This window comes from Papilio polytes, unplaced genomic scaffold (genome assembly GCF_000836215.1).
Source record: "Papilio polytes unplaced genomic scaffold, Ppol_1.0 DF822067.1, whole genome shotgun sequence".
NCBI classification, from domain to species: Eukaryota; Metazoa; Arthropoda; class Insecta; order Lepidoptera; family Papilionidae; genus Papilio; species Papilio polytes.
This window is the reverse complement of record NW_013527137.1, coordinates 1,568,514-1,588,366: the sequence shown is the minus strand read 5'-3', so window position 1 is coordinate 1,588,366 and position 19,853 is coordinate 1,568,514. Positions and strand designations below refer to the sequence as shown.

Sequence of the window (19,853 nt, the reverse complement as noted above, 5' to 3'; positions counted from 1 at the left end):
CCAATTTTATCGAACGTTACGAATACTTTCTTGCAAATTTCGTGATAGATTTTTACGTGAACATATTAAGAAAGGAGTTAACAAATCTCTTCGTTACAAAAAAGGTTATCATCTATCGATATTAAAATAAGCATTGTCAAATTCCAGTTAAGCGTAATTGTAGATTTTTTAGTCTAGTTTCACTAAGAAGTGAGCTTGGTTATGACTAAAACAGTCTTCAACGAGGACTGTATGCACAAAATAATTATTTTTACCCGAGTGCATTTTGCGATTGAATCTTATATTGAAAAAATTACTTTTAAACATGATACTGGATAATGTTACGTGCAACCACCTCGTAATAACTGGACTAGCCTTGAATACCCCGGGATAGTTTACGCTATTTAAATAGAGCCAACGAGCCGTTCAAACAAGTTGTGCTGCTGAATTCTATCTAGTTAGCACTAATTGAATGCTTTGTCTTAAATGTTACTGAACCTATTGAACCTCTGTTCTTTACTGGACTTTTTGCAATAATGTTCATAGTACTGTCGGGGAAATTGGCGGTGTTCTACCATAAAAGCTACAATAGTTTGAACATTTTGAAACGAGACGGGAAATAAAAATAAATGCAACGCAGCTTATAATTGTGTGTACGAAAGAAGTCGATAAGTGATACAAGGCTAGTTTCTTTTTATTATTATCCCTTATGCACTCTCTGCTATATAATTAGTTATTTGAAGAAAGAGGCAGAGTTTGTCTCGTTGTACATGGCAATTTTTCCTGAAGTGGAATACCGCGGATTTTCCCGATTGTACATCTGCTGGTTTTTTAATCACTTTTTAAATTGTAATGGCTTAGTTACACGATGTATCATTTTTTTTCAGAACAAATAGATTTTTCTTTTATATTTTTTTAATAGTAGAAATCGAGGCATCTCATTTTTATCCATTTTGTGATTACTTTTGATGTTCGAATAAAATGTAGGAAATATTAAAAAAAACTCATTACATAACGATAATAGTTTTCAGAGAATTCATAATATCTCAGAGAGATCGCACTAGATATTGCCTTAACATAATTTGATGCTAGTTTAATTACTTATTCCATATTAAAATAATAAAATAACACTTATAACATCTCAATACCGACGTCTAGTAAAACAAATAGGAAGATCTCACGTTCATAGTTACGTAATGAATGCTTTAATCGCAAATTACACTCAATGATACAGATACGGACTTTCTAACGTGCAATATTGAGTTAATCACAGCGCTATGGTGACGTGGGACAGACTAATAACCTATAATAACGTTCAAGTTAATAAGACTACTGTACCGTATCGATAAAAACATATTCGACCATTTCATTGCCGATACTCCTTTAAAACATACTTCAGATAGATAAATATATTTGACAATATGTTCTAATGTTTATGCAGCGCAAATCTTATACCGTTTATGTTTAACTTTAGACTGTATGTTTTTTAACCTTTTTTTATTTATAATTTATTATAGACTAGCTTTCGCCCGCGACTTCGTCCGCGTGCAATTATGAAAATTTTATTTTATTACTGACTTTTGTCAAATTATTAATTACAAATGTCAAAATGACATGACATGATGACACACCATGGCAACCTTGCTTCTTTAATGGTGGCAGCAACTGATGGTCTCTTTCCCAAATATGGGTATTTATGCAAAATATTTACCCCCTAAGTTTAATGCCGTGAAAATATATAGCCAAAGCGTGATGTAAGTGTAGGGCTTTTTATTAAAAAAGGAATTATTTAAAAATATGCTGTAATTGCTGACATCTTAAGCAACAAAGAAGTGTGTGTTTACGCTTTATTATAATAGTATAGATTATTTTGATTAATGATTTTTCATGATGTACCCATGATAATTGTAACTATTGCAATTTTTATACCCGAATAAACTTAATAAAGTAGCAAATAAGTTTACGGTACTTTACGTAATTTTCTTTATAATGATGGTATTGCAGTAATTGGAGTAACATATTCTCCCGTGGGAGAGAGGATAAGAGTCATTCTTCATTTGAATCTATGATGTACTGGAAAATAACCTCTTACGATGCTTAATCTGTGGGAAATATCTTCTAAAGGATACGATAATCGTTAATGCTTTACTTTTTTCAATTAACCACCACAAGAATACTGGCCAGTCTGTTATCACGGCACATCGCGATTTACCGTCATAATAGGTCTATGGATAGGGTTGCCACCTATTTAAAATTGACCAGAATTCTCCGGATTTGTTTAAGAATAGGAGGATGTCGTGTTTATTGTCCTTGTCATTTTGTTTCGCATATTCTTTCATATTTTTATCGTAAGTTGGCAGCCCTGTGTGTGGCGCCTAACCGGTCATTGATACTGCAGTAAAAACAATATAAAATTACATACAAAATGCATAATTGTTCAAACTCGACCGGCGAACCGTTCTCGTTTAGTACAATGTACCGTAATATCGTAATAATAATAGGTGTAAGGTGTTAATCAATGTACACGAGATATATGGGAAGCCGTAAAGTGGCAAGGTACCATTACTAAATAAATGTTAAATTAGGTCGTAGATGAACTAATAAATAATTTTGAATTATGTATACACGGGCACGTTCCATAGAATAGTGATCACGTTTGCTCTAATACCTACTTCATACATTTTTTGTAGTGGCTCTCCACCTCTTCATTAAACGCCAGTGGTTCTTTACCTCTGGATTAAACGCCAGTGGTTCTCTACCTCTAAATTAAACGACAGTGGTTCGCTGCCTCTGGATTAAACTATTTAGAAGTTAAGAATACTCCCATAAGCTTAAACTAAAAGTATTTTAGGAACTTAGAACTGTGTTCGTGTACTGCGTATTGATTGCGATCCACCATGTTCCATAGCGTCATTCATAAAAGGAATTTACGCTGTTCGATTTCATTTGAATTACGATTCGAATGAACTGTTATAATTTGTAATTGAACGGAATACGAAACATTTGAATTTGAATGAAGATTGAACTATCGACTTTTTAAAATAATTGTTTTGCAATTTAATCTTAACATTAACCCTGGATCCCATAGTGTACATGATGACGTGAAACTAATTTAAGAAAATCTATTTCATTCATAACATCGCATTTATTTATTTATTTATTTATTGCAATTAAATTATACAAACATTATACAAACATCTATTTGTATTTCATATCCAAAAAAATGACTAGTAAAAAAGTTTTTGTTTGCTACAAAAAACTCCATCGAATTAAGGGAATTAATGAAAATTAGTCACGTAACAAAATTATCCCCTTGTTCACCTACAAATGTGTTTATCTTAAAATTCAATCAAGGTCACACGACTTGAGACAGTTTCATAGGAAATACATTAACAAAATACTGTTACGTTGTACGCATCTGGAAGCGACGTCCGCGTGTGAACTGAAAATTAAAATATCCGTAACGCAAAGTACGTGAAGCGCCTCGTTGAGTAACTAACTGTGCCGGCTTGACGGCCATTACACGAACGCCTTAATGTTAATTCTTCTTCGGAGATACATCCTTACATTTCCGTAATAATTTATTTTGTCTTATACTGTTCAGTTATATTTAAATAGATATATTGCTGACTGACTTTTATAGATGTTTTTTTAAAGACATGTGTTATTCGAAGCGTTTATTTCCTAAGTTATTTCTTACTATGGTGGATTAATAAAATATCTGTGCCAAATTTTATCGAAATCAGTTTAGCGGTATACTGATTTGTGTTGTTAATGTTTAACATCCATCTATCCATCCAAACTTTCGCATTTATAATATTGATAAGGGGTTGTTGACTGTTTCCTAATTTTTATTTTTTGTTATCATAAAAGATTTCATTTATTTTTTATTTAGTTTATTGGATAAAGCTTTTGGCTCCATTTTATGTTCGTCGGTCAATTAAATCAGCGATAGTTTTTCTCTTAAATATAGTCTGTTAATTTATTTACTTGTTTATTGTATGTAAATAAAATGACAAAATGTCATGCTTAATGTCACGGCGTGTTTTGGAAAAAACCACACAATCATGTCGCATGACTGTTCTCCATTTTAATTACGGAGATATAACGATTTAATTTATTTCCTCGCTTACGTTTCTTTCGATTGAACGCACAGACAAATGTTAACCCAATTAATACATTTTAAAAGATATAATACTTTCAACATTAAAACCGCATTCCGATAACACCCTTTTATATCTGCGTAACCTCTTTCTTTTTAAAAGCATAATCTTCGTATGCACAATTTTAATGAAAGAAAGATAAAATCTGATTACAAACATACTAAAGAACGATGTAAAAGATATACCTCTAACAGAAAAAAATGCTTATTAAAAAGTAAACCGAAAATGATCTCTTTAACTATACAGGGTGTAAAACAACTCGAAGTGAAAACACATCCGAAAATAATATGTGATTGAAACCTTTACAATTGCATCACCCTTAATACGTCTTAAAATAGTGTCACTTAATTTATTTATTGACCTGTGTTTCCATTAATCTATCCAATTGTGTTTTATTTTATTTATCTAACTGTGTTTCGGCTATCGCCGTTCAGATTCTAATTTCGGCTACGTATACGTAATAAATATTCAACGCTATCGGTTCAGTTACGCCGTGGGAACGGCAACTGTGGAGAATGCAGTCGAAAATTACAAGCTCATTTGCAAACTGCGATCCGCAAAAACGGATTTAATTCTATCCGAATTCGATACAATTCCGATGCGTTCGGTTTAAAATATGCGACATTTGCAAGGTCAATTCCGTGCAATGTATTTTTAAATGTATCAGGGAAATTACTGACCTTAACAAAAATGCTAATTATATCCGTTAACTGGTTAAATTTATTTAAATTTGATTTTGCCTTCCTTCTTTTTAGTTAAAGGCGGTTAGTTGGCTGAGGTTCTACTAATACTCAAAATACGCACAAGTCGTGAATTTAAGAAAACCATAGCCTCTATTAACTTATGATGGATGAGTTTATTTCCTACTAGCTTTCGACCGCGACTCCGTCCACGTGGAAGTAAAAAAAAAACGAAGACAACCCTATGTGTTATTCCTTCCATCGAATTTATCCTTCGATTTTAGTTAAAGGCGGTTAGTTGGCTGAGGTTCTACTAATACTCAAAATACGCACAAGTCGTGAATTTAAGAAAACCATAGCCTCTATTAACTTATGATGGATGAGTTTATTTCCTACTAGCTTTCGACCGCGACTCCGTCCACGTGGAAGTAAAAAAAAAACGAAGACAACCCTATGTGTTATTCCAGAATATCCTCTACATCTTTACCAAATTTCAAAGAAATCCGTTCAGTCGTGTAGGCTGCAAACTCTAACAAACATCCATCCATCCACCCATCTAAACTTTCGCATTTATAATAGTAGTATGATTTGATTATAAATTATTATTTCCATTATAAATTATCTTATTATATTATAGTAATATTGTAAACTTAAGCGTCAATAGCTTAATGGTTTGGGATACATACTACCGATCTTGAGGTCGAGGGTTCTAATCCCGCCATTCGACTATCGTCGTGAACCATATCCTAGCACAAGCTTAGAGCATAGAGTTGGAATCGATAAAGGAAATATTAGTAAATAGACAAAAATCTACTAAAGTATTTCTTAAAAAATAATAATAAAAAAACATTAAAACACACGCATATAATTTAGGCATGTGTATTAGTTCCTCATCATATTAAATGTCATATTCGTGATATATTTGTATTTTAGTAATTCCAACAATATCACGCAGCGTGAAATTTATAAACGCACACAGATATCTTATGACACGAGCGTTTAAATTGAGGTTAGCAAACAAAAGCAGTTATTGCGGATTAATGCTCTTTGTGCGTTAAACAAACATTATTTTTTTTATTTTATGCAAATATTATACCAAATAAAACTAGTTTCATGAACTTTATAGCATTTAATTTTAATTATTATACATTCATTACGTCATGATGACCTCGAAAATTATTCGAAAGTAAAATAATTCAAACTGTAAAATGAAACAAAAAATAATTAATTTAATTAAAATTTATTTCGAAAAACTACAATTAGTAAATGTCATCAACTTAAATTATCTTAAAATACAGTGTAAAGGAGCTACTTAAACCCTACAAAATATCGTTTAATTAATCTAACTATCACACTAATATTATAAATGTGAAAGTTTAGATTGATGGATGGATGTTTGTTAGAGTTTGTAGCCTTAACGGCTGAACGGATCTCGATCAAATTTGCTAGACGTAGAGGAGATAGTCTCGAAGAACAGATAGGCTACTCACTTTTGTTATCCATTATTTCCACGCGGACGGAGTCGCGGGCGAAAGCTAGTAATGTATAGAGTTCATACTCAACATTTACAAACACAATAAAAAACGTAAAGTACATTCCAATAGACGTACAATCACACACACAAGTGTTAGACCAGAATGTATAAAGCGATACAAAAGTACACTCACGTACAAAAGTATTAGATGAGTTTTAACAAAAGTACAGTTAAAAACAATGGTTACTGTTAACCGAGGCGTAAGAGACGAAGCCGTCACAGTATAATGAGCGTGTTTAAACAAAAAGTTTGTCGAACCTCCTTCGTTGGAATAAAAATATTGCTTCTTCATTTTAATTATCTGTAGACTGCGTGGATAAATGGTTATTGACTGGCAATACACGATTGTGAGACTATGAAATAATTCTAAAAAAATATTTTTTTGTGAATTTGGGAAAGGTTTTACTGTCCTTTTAATATTTCATTACAAATGAAAGAAATAATATATTGTTATATTAGTCAATTAAATACATTGACGCTGTTTAGTAAAAAAACTACAAAGTCAAAATCTAAGTAACATAATCTTATATATTTGTTAGAGTTTGTAGCCTAAACTGCTGAACAGATTTCGATGAAATTTAGCATATATGTAGATTCGACATAGGATAGTTTGGCAGAAGACATAGGCATATTCACAGTTTTTTTCAGTTCCACGCGGACGGTGTCGCGGGCGAAAGCTAGTAATATCGTAAATTCGAAAGTTTAGATTGATGGATATTTGTTAGGATGTGTAGCCTAAACTCCTCAATGAATCTTGATGAAATTTGGCATAGATGTAGAGGATAGTCTGGAAGAGCACATAGGCTTCTTCATTTGTCTTTTTTTAATTTCGGACGGAGTCACGGGCGAAAGCTAGGACTAAACATTACCCTCTCAAATCAATACATACTCATAAAACTGGAGTAAATTAAACTCAAAGGATTTCGTGACTACTACTTCTAATTGGCGTTAACATTAAGGAAGCGAAGGATAAATTTTATGTTATTGGAAGTTAAATTGAACTAGTCTTAATGATTCCGATGAACACTGTCACGAAGTTGAGTCGTGCAACCAACAGATACAATTTCACTAACAAACGGGAAATGTAATGAAAACATAATTAAGTTGATTTGATAGCATTTAGTAGCTTTACTGCCTTAATTAGTCTTTATATGAACATTGTAGCATCGTTTATATCATTATGTAGTATACCTAGTTACAGCTTGAAGAATACATTTGGAAATTAATTTTAAAATAAACATAAATTATTACATTTACTATATTGCAAATGTACTTAGTAAAGCGCCAATAGGTTTGGGGTACGCACTACCGATCTTGCGGTCGAGGGTTCGAATTCTGCTATTCGACTATTGTCGTGAAGTAGCCAAGAATGAATATGAAGCTAGCACAAGCCTAGAGCTTAGTTTGAATGGTTAAAGGAAATGTTAGTAAATTAACAAAAATCTACTGATGTTTCAAAAAAATAAAACAAGTGTACGTGTCCATATCTTTCTTTAACACACTAGCTGTTGCTCGCGACTTCGTTCGCGTGTAATTAAAAAGTAATGAGTAAGAAGCCTGTGTTACTTTTTAATGGTGAAAGAATTTTGAAATTGGCCCGATAGTTTTTAAGTTTTTTTTTTCTCTTTATAGTTATTTCAATACATACTAAAATACAAATCTTTATAATATTAGTATAGAGTAAACGCTTTGACAGCTTTGCAAATTAGTACAGCATGTTATTGTTTAAAATGTGTTAATTAAATCCTAAAGGATAATTCGTTTTAATTAAGACCGTTTATTAATTAGTCGTCCATAACGCAATTAATGAGTGTATTGTCGAGCTCTTTTTAATCCTTATTAAATGGTATTGCCAGCTATATCTACAGTATTACCATAAAAATATGTCGATGATGATAAATTACTGTCAACTGGTTACCACCGCTTATCGTTTCTAAATGAACAATTTCAGTTCAATTAAAAAGATAATCTTAAAGCTAGTTTTAATTTAAAATGGTGTTTATCTGATCAAGAATTTATTTCTTGTTCACAGCTAGGATCCCAATGCTTACTTTACTAAGAAAAAGAAAAAATATTAAACGATTTATTGATTATTAGAGACAGGTGCGTACGATTGTTCAAGTATTTTTTTCTCGCAAATAAAATGTTTCAAGTTCTGTTTATGAAATTGCTTAAGGTTGGTGTATATGGCTATAACATTTTATCGGTATGTTTGTTTTTAATATATTTATGACACTTATAACCGGTTTCCCAGCTACATTTAAACACTCGTTATTGATTTTGGTTCGATAATTTCATGAAAAAAGTTTCAGAACTACGTAATTTGAGTTTTACTCCTTTGAAATTTAGGTGACGCCACTAATGAATCAATAAGTAAAGATGGAATAAAATAGCTGTTGCCCGCGACTTCGTCCACGTAACCACAAGATAAAAAAGTAGATTATAACATGCGGCTTGTGTATGTCAGCTACCCTTCAGTAAAAGTCCGGTCGAAATTGGCCCATCCGTTCCGGAGATTACCCGAAACAAAGGCGGCTTGCGGACAGATGAGAGACAAAAAAAAATTTTTAATATTCCTTTAATTCTTGATTTCTTTTGATATTTCGAATAGACGCTCCAATTTATTATTTGTATAGATAGATAGATGTGTTTTCATCTCCCCTGCCTTATCCAACTCCCGTAGGGTCGGCGCACCGGGTTTTCGTCCTTTAAAGTACTCTATCATTCGTCAATTCAGTCATCACTCCCTTCTTTTCGAAAACCCTTACATCGTTGTTTTGGCTCACTTATTTCGCGCCCGGCCTTCCTGTCGCCAGATAGACGTGTTTTATCAAATTTAATAGAATAAATAAATCAAATTTGTCAACACACTCCATCTATACTATCAACTTTTCAATCCCAACTCGAACAAAATCAACCACTTAGAACTTTTCACCGTCTATATTTATTTACACGGTCCAGAATAATTTTCTAGTATTATCTGTATTGAATAAATACGACACCAGCTTGCAATGATCGTGCAACGTAAATGTTATTGCAAGGGACAATCGGTCTCTGAATAACATTCTAATGATTTATTTACACAAGTCATATAGTAATCAGAGCGGTACGATACGGATGCGTTTACTGTCGAGTTTCGATGGTTATCATACCTTGAAACGTACGAGATCTGTGAATGACTGTGTAGAGATTTGACATATAAAATTTGTTTTCACTAAATACAATTTGAGGTCAACTAAAAGTAATCTGGACTTATGACTTTGGAAATCTTGTTTTCATGTCTTTTCGAAATAAAACTCTTTATTATTGACTTGCTGTTGCTCGCGACTTCGTCCCCGTGAAATTAAAACATAATAAAAGATTAAGCCTATGTTACTCACAGATAAGACCTTTCTAATGGTGTAAGAATATTTGGAATCGGCCTGGTAGTTTTTGAGTTATTTCAATAAATACAAAACTACAAAAATACAAATCTGTCCCCTTTATAATATTAGTATAGATTTCTCTTTCTGTTACTTTACATGTATTTTACAAGGATAATTACTAGTGTTTAATTAAAACTACTATCGACTTTAGTTTCGAGTTATTATAAAACCCCAATAAGTCGACGTGCTTTTGTTTTTCTTAGACACTCTTTATGATGATAGTAAAAAGAGTCCAAAAATAAATTAACCATTAGGTAAAGCGATAACATTATTTGAATCAACATTTTAAAGTCGTAGGCTGAGGATTCAATTTGACTCTACCATGGCTACATCTATTACTACCATCGATTTCTTCACATAAACATACTAGCGTAAGTCGACGCGAATGTATATGTTCCTACAGAATATGTATGTAACATAGTATTAACATGCAAATAGGATGAATAAATATGACAGTCCGGTGTAATGCACCGACCAATAATGCGATAATTCATACAGATTTATGGCTTTGTTCCGAGTTATATGCATATTCACTAGAAGCTTTCTATTGTAACACAATGTATAAAATCTAAGTAAAAAATCCAGTTACGCATCACAAGATTCCATTTATCCAATCAAAATATGCATGAAAAAATATGACACAAAAACCTTGCTGTTCTCAGTTATATTAACAGGTGCTGCTTGCGACTTCGTCCGGAATTAAAAAAAATATGGCCTATGTTACTTTGTAATAACATAGCTTTTTATTGGTGCCAGAATTTTTGAAATTTTTGAGTTATTTCAATAAATACAAAAATACAAATCTATTCTCTTTGTTAGTATTGATTACATTTCTATAATTCTTTATTAGTTGAACTTATTAATTTCCATTACTAAACTCCTGGAAGTGATTTAAAACATCTTGATAAATACGCGACAATGCAATAAATTTTCCTGTCAACACGTCAACTTTCCACGGTCACTATATTTGGTCGTTCGCAGACCGTTAACTACGTAATCTGATCCTCGAAGCGTATTCTCAAGTATCTGTTTAAATAACATCGTTTCAACGCACCATGTTCGTTACTGGCACTTCATTAAATTTTTAATTGAACCTTTAATGAACCAAAACACTTTTCTTTGCCATTATTTAAGACGACTTATTTTCAATAGCCATGACAGTTGTCAAAAAAACCTTTTAATGTATTGTAAATTGTTTCAGCTTTTCTACTTTACGTAACATACTCGTAGTTTATCATTTCCACAACTAGAAATAAGTAGGAAGTTATATTCCTTGAATTAAGTTATATTTCTAAGTAATCAACACAATTAACATCATTCCGTACCGTCTGTAGACACAGACCTCGCTATGTCTACATTAATTCAAAACAAACGAACAAAAAATGTACCATCGTGACTTTTAAATGGTCATTAATTTCGCATCGGTGTTGTTTTATAAACTCGTAGACCGCATTAACGGTTGCCTCGTCCACATTATGTCGAGTGCGTCTTTAAAACGATTTAACGCACTCCGCTAATGCTCTCTACATTATTTCATCGACGCTAATTGTTTGCAAACATGCGAACTCTACAACGTTTGCCCACTTCGAGTTGTTTCAATATGAGTTTTTTGCATCGCAAATTGCTGAGTACGAAGACCTAATTGGACAATGGGCACTTTAAAAACAGCTATAGTGACAAATGATAAGTGGATACTTGACCGCAAATTATAAATATTTACTCGCCTTAGAATGAGTTTGTGATCGCTGAGCATACCCGTTTGGAGCTTCGATGGTATACAGATCTTCTAGGATTTCTATAACGAGGCGTTTACTGTATCAAGTATTGAATAGAAAGTAAGCAGTTTAAAATTAAAGTATTCCGTCTCGTTATAAACTGAAATATTGTTTCTCACGGAGCTTTAAACTGCAGAGATGGCGATAGTGAGAGAATCGTAAATAGGGTAATTTTAAATTCGTGTACGCTTAAAAATATATGCATCAATTGCATAGTTATGATTTTTTACACTAAGTTTTTTTTTGTAGAGGTGCAGTGTTGTTGATAATTTGCTATGTTTGTTGACATTCTTTTAAGTGAGAGATTGTAATATATTGTTAGTTATAAGTGTGGAAGAGTACATCGGTAGAGGTAGACCTAGAAAGAGATGGATGGATTGTGTAAAAGGTAACCAAAAAGGGAGTGATGACTGAGATGACATATGATAGAGTTATGTGGAGGACAAAAACCTGTTGCGCCGACCTTACGGGAGTAGGATAAGGAAACTATGATGATGATTGTAATATATTGTGTTATATTGTGTTTAATGTATGTATTTGTATAACCTACCATCATTTGATTTAGAATAAAATTTAAGGGGGAGATAGTGTAGTGTAATGTGGGTAATCGAATATTATGTACCGTCAGTTGACGAATAATAAATCAGTCCCAAATCGCCGTTTCGTTTATACGCACACATTACATGAACCTCGGGTGAAACTAGGTAAGATGTTGCACGCGACTGTAAAAAGAGATAATGCAATAAAAATATCTTTCGACTTAGAAATCTTGAATGCCATAATTACATTTGACGAGTTGACATCGTGTAGATACCGCATGTCGGTATTTATTATCTGTTACTCGTATGTGTTCTTATTGTTCTTTTGTTTTCCCACTATATTCAATCTTGATGAAATAAATAATTCATTAGATTAATCTAATGAATTATTTCATTAAAATTAAAATAATTTAAGACTATTTTAATGATTTCATTGATGTTTGTTATCATTGATGTTTTTTTTTTACATTTTGCACAAAAAAATGATGTCATAAATTAAATTCTAAGATGATTTGCGCTTTGTAATTGTGAAACATTTGCATTATTCCCAGAAGAATAAATCTTTGTTACAAGGTTCTGTTGGTAATAATACTTCTATTGCCAGTTCAAAATATGTTTAATTATATTATTATAGTTACTTATAGTTATACATATTTTTATTCAACTCCTCCTTTATTCTGTTAATGTCAATATAATGTTTTAGCTGTGCGGGGAAATTATAAGCATATTTTAATAAATTTTACTTATGCATGGATTCTGATCAAGGTTTTTTCTGACTTACATCACATCTATGACAATATTTATTAAAGTAATAACGCATTAATACGGGAAATTTCTTACTTTTTAAATACTTGTACACATAAACATAAGACTAGTTGAAAAGTCATTAAAATCTGATTAAATGTGGACATTTATCAATATGAGTTACTCTTCGAAGTGAGTTAGTTAATTTTCTTGATGTTTATTATTGGAACGCAAAAATTACTTATGCAAGTATGTCCACATTGTTTGACGAGAAATTATATTATTCAAATGTATGTCCGCCTTATGCAGCGTAGACCACTGACGCAGTGTCCATCAGTACCTGTAATAGTAGGTAGAGAATTACGGCCCGGGGCAAGACCAGTAAAGATTCTTTAGATAGTTATTTAAAAGATGCAACGCACGCGTAACTTAAAATATAAAATTACTAGTTGTGACAACATCGTCGTCAAAAAAAATTCAGAGGCCTTCGATATTGTAAACTGTATTCTATCTCTTTTCCCAATTTAATTCGGATTCGTCCAGCCTTTTTGAGGTACCGAAGAGGTCATACACGTTTGTTGCAATAAAATATTTATATCAACTAAATGGCGTGGTTTCGAAAGTAGACCAATTTTATAGGATTTTTTGTAACATTAGGATAATCATGACTCGCTTCGTGCTTCAACTAATAAAGTTCAGAATTACCGACTTTCTACCAACAGACCAACCATTCACTTTCCGATTAGGTTTTTTTTTCTGAAAACTATGAATTAGTTTTGTCTGCGGTCTAGATGTCTATGGTCTAGATTTAGGCAATCTGGTATAGATCACAACGGGCGCGGCATAATTTTATAAATTTCTATTTGCCCAAATATTATTAACTAGAATAAGTTCTGTTATGCTATATTTATGTGTAATTTGACGTCGGTCTCCAATTTATAGATCACGTTTATTAATCTTTACAAACGCAATATTACTAGGGATGGGAAAAGAAAAAAAAATAAGTCTTTTATTAAAAATCATAACAGTTCAAGGGTCAATCTTAACCATTCATGTATTAGTTGGTGAAGCATTATTTTCATTAATTGACTAAAATTTAATTGTAGAAGACATATATGTAAATGAGGACTCCATTTACATAATAATCTCTTTATAAGTCTTCACACGTCGTAGCAGTAAACAAAATTAACAGCTTTTTATTTAACACTAGCGGTTACAAGCGACGATAAACAAAGTATCCTATAATATTTCCACAACAATTTGCCGTAAAAGTCCTGTTAAAATTGGCCCCGCAGTTTTAAAGATTACACGGAAAAATCGTTATCAGTAACACAAATATGTTTTTCGCTCGATACACACAGACATATCAATTTTATTATATGTATAGATGAAAGCTTAATAGAACTAATTAGATACGTTTTCACACTCAACTCAATTTCCCCTCGTAACTATAACAACTTGCCAGTTAATTTGCGGTAATGTAATAAGAATATTAACATCATGTTGAACAGTAAATTGTGCATTACTGAGAGAGTTACTTTCACTGCTAATGAAAAAAAAAGAAAAAAAGACCGGAAATATCGTTCAGTAACCGCTGAGTGGCCTTCACGCATCAAATTGTAAACACGATTTGCTATATTGTTGAAGTTAATTAGTATTTTAATTAATACTTCAGTATCAAGTATCAATATCATAAATGTAATATAATGTAGAGAGAACATTTTATGTCTATCTATATTTTTTCCTCTTAAATTATAATTAAGATATATTCCTATAAAATATTATAATGATAATAGTTGCATTGTGAACAGATTTCGTACTAGCAGTGTTACTGTAAATACCATAGATGGCGCTATTATCAAGCTGTTTTCACATTAAACACAAAAGATGGCGTTGTTATCAATATGATTTTATTTGCATTAACATTTCAGCAATAACGGCAGTAATAATTGCTCTAAAAAATAAACCCGGATCTCTTGCGTGATATTTTGATTATTCTAATTGCATAATATTATTATTGACAAGTTAACGAGTACATTTTATAGCCACTTCTCACTGACGTCCAATTAAATGGAGGCAATTAAACCTTCGCTTTGGTATGAATAATTTTTGTTTATAAAACCACACTGTCAATGTTAAGTATCTCGATTAAGATTGTTTAGTTAAATTATAAAGAAAAACACACTTGAAAGCAACGACCCTGGCTTTTTCATGTTTAAAAGTGTTTATTTGTTCAATATTGGGGTCTTAAAGTTTCTAGTGCTTCCAAAGCCGATATGGTCTTAGATCATTATTCATTTTGTAATAACTGTCTTATTGCTTCACGCATGTCAATAAATCACTAAGAGAATCCCTAAATGTAGATTAAGTATGAGAAAGATACACTAACGTCCTGCTTAATTAACCATTGAATTACTTTTTTTAATCTTTTTTAGGAGCTGGCACAATCGTACAGCTGCGTCGGTAGTAAGCTGAGCCAGTAAAATTGAAATACTTAACAGATGATTATTGAAATAAATTAAAAGACGCAAAATGTATAATGTAATAAATATTTACTTATCCAGTAAATGGAAATAGAAACTAACCATGTAGGTGTAATTACAGGGACAAGGTTATTTCATAAATGCGTTAGTGTAGGTAATTTAGGGCGGTGCATTGTGTGAATTACGCGCGCTAAATAATGGAATAAACGCCTTTTTCATATCACTAACACGTGTTAATCTAATAATAACTTTTATATCACGTTTTCGTCATCTTTTACACCGAATTATTCATTTTCTAATAGGCCATTGTTAATTTACTCTTATCTGTTACAGATCGGGAGATAAGTGTGAGGGGAAGACGAACGCGTGAGTATACTTTTAATTAGCGTACTCACCGTTGTGTAGAGTAAACAGTCGAGGAAGTTTATTTCCTACCCAGCGGTAAAAAATTCCTCGCTCGCAATGCAATCAAAAGTTATCATAGCAAGTTATGTACTAAATTGTAACTCCATTGATTGCAGTTTTCTGTACCATATTCGATGTGGGTAGTAAATTTAATTTTTCTATACTATCTATACCAAATAATATTGTAAAGAGGAATGATTTACGCTACGATTTTTATATTTTTTTAATTTCACGCGGGTGAAATCGCAAGCAACAGCTAGTTGATTATAAATTGAAGTTCATACGAACGTAATTTTAACATGTGTCAACATTTGTTTGTTTTTGTAACCTTTAAAGTTAATTAACGGATGTGTGTAACATGACCATGTACTAAGTACTAGTTAACGTTGACCACTTAAATTGTTTTAATTCGCTCAAATCCGGGAAATTAGTTTCATTCAAGTGACTTTTAAATGTCACTTGGCATTGATTTGTTGATTTAAATCGGATGCTGTCCTTTGTGATCTTTTTGTATTCTATTTTCCTGTTTATGTATGAATAAACGTTGATTAAATGTTTTAACCTTTTTATTTACTGTTGCATGTTGCGTAAAACAGAATATTTTTCTAATTTTTTTAATTTTTAGTAAACAAATACAAAAGTATATATGTGTTTTAAGATATAAATAATGTAAGCAAGTAATAGGACAGACAGACAGACAAAAAAATTTAAATGCGATTTTCGTTATTAGCAACATATATACATCATTTCTTCATTTTGCCGAAATCGTGATTTTTTCTTTTGGTACAAACAGACACTACAATTTTGTTATATATAAATGATTTAGTATATTATGTGACTTAAAAAATCGCTTGTCATACCTAGACTTCTCTAATTGATTTAAGAACTTGTACATATGCACTATTTAAAATAGTTACTTCTAGAAAGTTCTCAGTAAACGTTAGAAGAATTTTAATATGCACAACCGGGATATCTACATATTACAACTATCAGTTAAATCAAGATACATTTTATTTAAATACGTCGGCATCGTCCAGTTGGTTCCGAGATTTGTATTAGGATTTGTTTTGCATGTTTATACGATATTAACATACGCGATTTTATCCGCCAGTGTTGGGTGAATCTTAATGAAGACTCACCTCTTAATATTCTACCGGATATGTAGGAAATTACATACGATGTTGGCGAGATGCATAAAAGAATATAGTGATCATCTTAGACTCAACTATCGCACAACTAATTAATTTCGCTTTGTTTCCTATAAGCTTATATAGTGGTCGCAAACTACTCGATTTTTGTGCAACTAAATAGTTATATTGGTTGCGAAACAATCGACAATCGCATAACCGTTGTCCTATAGTTTAGACAAAGATGTGCCCCTGCTCTTATAATTAAAAAATACGGTTCTAACTGAACTGTTATTTACTTATTTCCTTATTTACACAATAAAAGACATTTAATGACAGTAAATATATTGAGCAGTCTATAGAATTATTATTTTAATTGTTTCCATTTAAAATTCGAATAGATTCTTAATTATACGTAGTTGCATACATGAAGCGTAAACCGTGTAAGTACCAACGCATCAATCAGCTCCGTGTCTCGCAATAGAGGAAATGGCTTTTATGAGAACGTATTAATATACATAACAACGATATGTCAGTCAGTTTGTGTAACGAATTGAATATTTATTGGAGGAATATTTTGTTTGAGTCCGTTAAACTTGTGTAAATTTCATGCGTTTGTTTTAATAAGCATCTTATAGGATTTTTATAAGTACAATCGTAATTCTGACTGGTGCAGCGGCGGGCCATAATGCGCCCCCAATGATATTTCCGTATGTATGGCAGGTCTTTTTAGACCCCCAGCATTAGGATAGATTAAATTGCTCAAAACATAATGCATACGTTTTATCTAATGTAATGTATACGCCTGAAATAATCGTTTCGCACTAAAGAGAGGGGCTTAGTTTTCTACGTCCGCACCACCTTAAGTTCCGCGTCAGGTCGATATCGGCCTGTTACGCAATAAACGTGTTGATCGCTTTGATTGTTTGTCTTATTTAAACGAAATTTCGAATATTAGGACAAGCTAAAACTATTAATTTACAAATAAATATTTAGTTAGTTAATATATTATTAAATATTTAAAAGTAATTGGGATTTTTAATATTTCCTTAAGGAATCTTTTAAAAATACTTTATTATGCTGTTTAATCCTTTCTCAGTCATTATTATTAAATAGAAACTAATTAACACTCGAGTGTAAAAATCTTGATTATAATTAGTTTCCGATAAAACTACCAGAGTTGATTAATACCAGCCTATCGCAGGACTTACAGGTTTTACTATACCAATAGTCATTAAATTAATTTTTTATAGTTCAACGATTTCTTGATTAATACGTTACATGTCTATATTACATAAATTATAACACGGCTAAACTCACGTGATAACATTCGGTGTAGGCACCGACAGTTTCGAACCCGTTGGGGGTCCTTCTTCAGGGTGAGTGATTAATCGGGTATACTCGTTATCGCGTCGCGACGGTTTTAATAAGTTAATATCTATACTAATGTATGAATAGGAAAGATTTGTACATTTGCATTTTTATATGTATTGAAATAATTTAAAAACTATTGAACAGATATCAAATATGCTTTCACCATTAAAAAGATACGTTATCACTGAGTAACTTAGGTTACATTATATTATTTTTAATTACAAGCAGACGAAGTGGCGCGCAATAGTTTTTTTTATATTCTCAAAGCTACAAATACTCTGAAGATTAAGAAAATTAGAGTTGCTACAATTTTAACCCTTAACTTGGCAGAATTTTATTTTTTCGAATATCATAATAATATTCATAGCACTTAACCTTGATGACCAAAGGTGTTTAGAAAAAAAAATTGATTTATCTTTACAGATACACTAACAAGAAAAGGGTTAATTAGCAAAGTTAATAAAATAAAAGTTATATCATTGCTATGGTAATGTGATTGCCATTATTTTTGACAAGAAAAAAAGGAAAGATTGTCAATCTATACCTTTGTATACTTATATACTTTTCTATACTATTATAATAAAGCATAAACGCACACTTCTTTGTTGCCTAAGATGTCAGCAATTACAGCATATTCTTGAATCATTCTTTAATAAAAAGCCCTAAACTTACGTCACGCTTTAGGCTATATATTTTCACTTTATTAAACTTAGGGGGTAAATAATTTGTATAAAAACCTAAATGTGAGAAAGAGACCGTAAGTTGCTGCCAACATCAAGGAAGCAAGGTTATCAAGGTTTGTCATGTCATGTCATTTTGACATTTGCTATTGATAATTTGACAAATGTAAACAATAAAATATTTGATGCGGATGAAGCCGCACGGGAACAGCTAGTTAATTAATACGAAAATAAAACACGTAAATAGACCCTTCTATTCAAATATTCCAATTAAAAAACTTACTTTTAATATATCACAATGCTGACAACAATAATATATTACGTACAGTTTTAATTACTATATTCTACTTATGAAAATGTGTGTTAAGTGATAATTTGTATTTAACGGACTGAATAAGACCGATGGCTTGTTATTTTTAAGGCAATTCTTAATTATAACGGTAAATAACCTAAAGGCTACGTTTTACGTGCTCATAATTTTGATAGATGTTCTTAAAATATCATTTAAACATTATTTTAGACGTGTAAGTGCTTCATAATGTTCCGTAACAAGCTCGCATGCGTCTTGTTATAATTCGTTGACTTGAAAATTGATTACCTTTGGTTTACGGCCGCCATAATTAATATTTTAGCGCCATTTATTAAAAAACTACGGCCGCCATATTTAATATTTCGGCGCCATTTATTAAAAAAACTAGCTTTTGCCCGCGACTTCGTCCACGTGGAATTAAAAAAAAGTAAGTATCCTATATGCCCTTCCAGATATACTCTACATTTACGCCAAATTTCACCGAGATCCGTTCAGATGTTTATTCTACAAACTCTAACAAACATCCATCCATCTAATCTTTCGTATTTATAATATTAGTAAGATTACGAAACAAAAAGTTAAATTATTAATTACTTGTAATTTTCTATAAAATATGTTAGTATTCTTGTAACTTG

The 19,853-nt window shown here is 31.7% G+C and overlaps 1 protein-coding gene across 1 annotated transcript in view; it reads left to right on the top strand.

Moving 5' to 3' along the window:
• Positions 1-19,853, top strand: part of LOC106106819 — a 53,522-nt gene that overhangs the window by 6,569 nt on the left and 27,100 nt on the right. The window contains exon 2 of the mRNA XM_013287477.1: positions 15,656-15,688. The gene's annotated coding sequence lies outside the window, so the exon portion shown is untranslated. The remainder of the gene's footprint in view (positions 1-15,655; positions 15,689-19,853) is intronic.